The 4958-nt window shown below is 40.4% G+C and overlaps 1 long non-coding RNA gene across 1 annotated transcript; it reads left to right on the top strand.

Annotated features, from left to right (window-relative positions):
• The first annotated feature begins 295 nt into the window (after positions 1 to 295).
• Positions 296 to 2929, top strand: LOC115026822 (uncharacterized). The gene is made up of 3 exons (XR_003834332.1): positions 296 to 354; positions 2553 to 2613; positions 2714 to 2929. It is a non-coding gene; the product is annotated as an uncharacterized LOC115026822 (long non-coding RNA).
• Positions 2930 to 4958: the final 2029 nt, after the last annotated feature.

Genomic DNA, 4958 nt, shown 5'->3' with positions numbered 1-4958 from the left:
ATAAGCCTGCATATTTGTAACATAATGGGCTTAATGCAGCAACATTCTCTAAAATGGCTCTTATATTTACTTATTTCTTATCTTAATTTTCTATTAAGAGAAAATGTAAGAGCAGTCAAGTCCAGATGCACCAAACGTTCTTAACCATCCAAATCTGCTCCTCCCCCGGTGTGCTGAGGAATCCCACTTGATTGTAAATTGGAGGGGCGTGGCTGATTGTTTATTATTAGCATAGGTCACGCCCCTACACTATATAAGAGCAGGTGGTGTGCCGTGTGCAAACACATTCCCCAGAACTGGAGAGATGCCACTAAAGCAAGTAAGAAGAAGAACTACAGCATCAGTACAATGGAGGTACTGTTGAATAACCTTAAACAAATTAAACATGTTTTTCCTTAGCGTCAGTACTGGCGTTTAGGAAAATCATAAAACATCTTAATTTGATTATGTGTTTTTTTTTTTGTTTCCTCAAATTTGAAACCTGAGTTTCCGTGAGATGGACAAACAATTTGTGGACTGATGTTTTTTTTCTTATCTTGGTAAAAGTGCTCTCAAGCACTGAAGCAAAAACAAGAACACATTGGTGAATTCCAGAAATCAATGGATACTAACAAAAAAAAGACAAATTGTGGAGATGAAGAGTAAACTTGTTTGTATATTGCTTCCTGCATGAGGCCCAATGTTTATCTATGTCGTCATTTATATGGACACCAAAATCTAAATTCTCAGCAGGTTAATAATAATTATTTATGTAGCTATGGTTGGGTGGGAACCTCCATGATATCAGGGATGGATGGGCGACAGTATCATTTACAAAAAGACTGATCAGTTCATTGTATTAGGCACACATAACCTCACACATGCATGCTTTGCTTACACCTACAGGGTATATCTCTACGCAGCAGATGCAAAGTTTGTGCTGTGAGAACACGAGTGCTTATTTCTCATGATGTGCACATCAGTGAACTGCAGTGCATGCGTGCCGATGTCATGTTGAGGCCCTCTGAGCTGGCGTCTGTGTGAATTAACATCGTAGAAGGGGTGGAGAAACATCATGGCTCTCTGTCACCTCACTCTCGGGGTGTCAAGGGACGACATAGACATACATAAGTGATGGGGATATTTTTAACCCCCCTTGTGAAATCAGAGATAAATTGATTTTATTCCTTCAAGTCCCGTCAGCGATGCATATCCTCCTTTGATTCAGGCTGGCAGCCAGTGAAGGTGCTATGAATTTTTCATTGTTTCGAAAATGAAGCCCCCCCCCCCCCTCCCGGTTTGTTCCTGTCTCCTTCCTTTCTGTCTTTCTCGTTCTTCGTCTCTTCTCAAAATGCTTTATGTCTGTTGTCTTGCCTCTCTCGCACACTCTGGGCTCCTCCTGTTTTTTTCACTTATCGCTGATACTATTGCTGCTTCGCCACCATATACCATTTTCTGCATAATGGCTTCTCATTGACTTTGACTTCCACAAGCAGCTCAATGTCAACGCTGACGTGTCCGTGTGCTTCTTGAGGGCTTGTTTCCATAAGACCGCAAACTCATTGTCACTGTGGTTATCTTGCGGAGCTAAGTCAGCAAGACTGCCAGTTTCAGGGAGAAGGGGAGTCCACTCATTGAGACAATGCTAAGACACTAATAGAAAATGAGTGTGTGCCACTAATAAAGAATGTATGATTATTGATGATAATGTCTTCTGAAGGATCTGGGACTTTATTCATTTGAATAGACTAAACGTAAACAGGAGCAGATACACCATGTGAACTTATTCCTTTGGAGACAAATATGGGCATTGATTTTTTAACGACATGTGACAGCATGGCATGCTTAGGGAACCAGTGCCTCCTCCGACTCTCTTGTCCTGATAATGAAATCATTTAGAATTGTGAATCAGAGGTGTAGTAAAATCCAGATACTTTGTTGTTGCAGTTGGGAACACAATGTGATTTAAGCAACTATGGGAGTTCAGTATTTGTCTGTATTGAAACTAGATAGCTAGCATTAGCTTGAAGTAGCATTCAGCACGTTGGATAGTGATAGCAGGTTCTGAACCTGAGCAGTACATTCTTGTATACATTTTTATTGAGCCTTTGAGTGACATTTGATTGAATCTGGCATAACATCTTCATTACCAATTACCCCAACGACCACTTCAGATGCATTTATGTAGTTGCTGATTCAATTATTTGCATGTGTGAGACCAGATGTCTTAAGAAGGGAGGAATAAATCCTGTCAATGTGGCAGCTGATTACATAGAGAGATCGAGTGTAACACACGAGGGAAGACACAGACCCTTCAGTCATTCCACAGCATCCAAGTCTCATCATATGTCATCACATCTCTTACAGTTGCAATGGCCTCTACTGTAAGCAAACTACAAAAGCAAAGAGGGGAACTGAGCTTTCAAACACTGGAAGGATCAAAGGGAATAAGGATGAAGGGGCTTTTCATTGCTGATCTTCAAATCAATATGTGCCTCATATTCCATTGTGTGCACTACTTCTATGAAAATAATGGTTATTGTGCTCTACGCTCTGTCTATTTTATTGCAAAGGGACAGAGGATCAGAATGTTCATATCAAGCATCCTCTCAGTATTCTACTGAAGAGATCCAGGTAAGTACAGTTTCAACTTCTTTCTTTGAATAGAATTAAGCTATGAGGTCTGTTACCTCAGGACTCCAAACATCCTGCTATGTGGATCTCTATTTTACAGTTGATGGAAACACGCACCAGCCTTCAACAGCGGATATCTGGGACATGTTGACGCCGTCTCAGATGATTACAGCACAGCACATGTAGCATTATAGCTGAATCACATGATCAGCTTTTGAAATGTTCTCCTTTTCTTGACCCCCTTTAATGAACTAAAGTTTAAGGATGAGGCTAAACGTATGCTATGTTGTCTTGTCATTAACACATCCCATTAAAGGACATAACCAGCAATTAATTGATCATTTTATGTTGTGTCTATTTTGAGTGGACCCTACTTCCTACAACTGCAGAACATACTCACTACAGTACCAAATATAGATTCATACACCGCCGAAAATAGTCCCTAATAAATGTAGATTATTGTTGTTTTAGTTATGTTTGCCAAGAAATTCAGTCACCAGCTGTATTAGGAAATTACTGAGTCCTACTTGACCTGTTGCAAGGTTAAGGCTCAAGACCAAAGTTGGTTTATTTTGGCAAAATTGAGTTAATTTCTCATTTTTTAGTGGACTCTGTGTCTAAAGAAGTTAAGATATTTAAAACACTGAAGAAAAAAACGACAATCTACCAGTTTCTTGGTCTTCTCTTGCACCTCTAAAAACCTCCTGGCCATTTAGTGTTAAACTCTTTTATTTTATTTCCTTTTTCTCGTCTCTGTTGTTCTCTATTAAACACAGCAGCAGTCCCAAAACATTATACAACTGATTTGTGGGGAGACTATTTGTACTTAATGTTCATAAAAACTACAGCCCAATAATCTGCTCAACCCTGCATGGCTACAATAAATAAAACACCTCTCATTAGCATCATAATAGCCAGGTTTAATAGACAGCGACTCCTGAGATGATGCTTCATCATGTACTCTTCATTACGTTTTATTATATCTGTGATTCCTTCAGATGCTGCCGTCTCGCTCTTCACATTCAATAGTAGGTGAGTGGTTTGGGCCATAAAGAAAACACCCTTGTGTCTCATTAGCTGGCAATGGCAATGTAATGGGACTCTCAGTGGTGTGGTGCTTACAGCGCTGATAAACATGGAGGTTGGGGAAGCAGCAAGGTTGGTACTAACCAAGACTCAAGGTCACCAGCAAGCTGCACTTTTTCAGAAAAAAAATGTTTTGCCATATATTTTGAAATAGATGCATTATTGATGTAATCTAAAAGGGTTAAAAGGCATTATTTCATTTAATCTGAATTTTTACGAATGGCAGTTATGTCATAAGCGTACTTAACTTATGCCAGTTATGTAGCAAACGCACACCTATTTATTTTACCAAACAATTGTTTCCGAACCCAGTATTTTTGTTGCCCAAACCAAGTAGTTTTTTTGCGTAAGTAAACCTAAAACCTAAGTAAACCTACACTGAAAGTTTATTTTGAAAAGACTGTATGCATGTACAGGAACGAACGAAAATTGACACGCAGTCCCTGACGCGTCCAAAACTGATGCTTGAGAGGTACCCACAGCTTCAACGTAGTGCCACTGACCGAGTCTTCGCCATTTGACTAGTTGGGTGTGACAATATGTTGAATCCCTGTTGTCACATTTGTACAGTTTTCATTCAATTTTAAATAGAGGGTGCTAGTGATGAGAGGGAGGGATAGAGAGGGGAAGTAATGGAGTTGGATGAGCAGCAGGGTAGGCAACGGGGTGGGCAAGCAGATGACATGATGGGAGGCGACACAAGGCGAGAGGGGGGTTGAAAAAGGAGGGGATGAGAGACAAGAGGGGCATGTGCTGAGAGAGTGAACATGCTTTGTGGACGAGATCAGCGTATCCCTGATGGTTCAGAGGAGGCATCCATGACTCTGGTCTAGTGAGCCCTCCTGAGAGGAGATGACAGATATATAGCTGTGAAGGTACGGGGAGATAATAGAGCCAGTGGGAAGGAGGAGAGGCCAAAGGATGGGGGGATAAAGAAAGAGACCAACATGTGTAATTATCAAATACGAGAAGTAAAGATCCCCGTAGACAACATTATTTTTCTTGCTTTCTTGAGAAGTTCTTTCTCTCCAAGAGGATGGTGTGTGTGTTTGATGTTGGTATGATCAATGAAGACACGTATATGTATGTTTGCCACTGTTGGGGCTTTATGTGTTATTCGCAAGGGATTTGGGCCTTCATATTTGTTTGTCAGCCAAGTCATCATCCAATGCGTAATTTACATTTGTCAGTAAACTGCAGGAATATTTATCTTCCTTTATGGTTCTTTTTCAGGACTCTTTGTACTGTAGGTTTTCCTT

The sequence above is a fragment of the Cottoperca gobio genome, chromosome 21, assembly GCF_900634415.1.
Source record: "Cottoperca gobio chromosome 21, fCotGob3.1, whole genome shotgun sequence".
Lineage (NCBI taxonomy): Eukaryota > Metazoa > Chordata > Actinopteri > Perciformes > Bovichtidae > Cottoperca > Cottoperca gobio.
The sequence above is the reverse complement of the archived record's forward strand: the minus strand, read 5'-3'. Positions and strand labels throughout refer to the sequence as shown.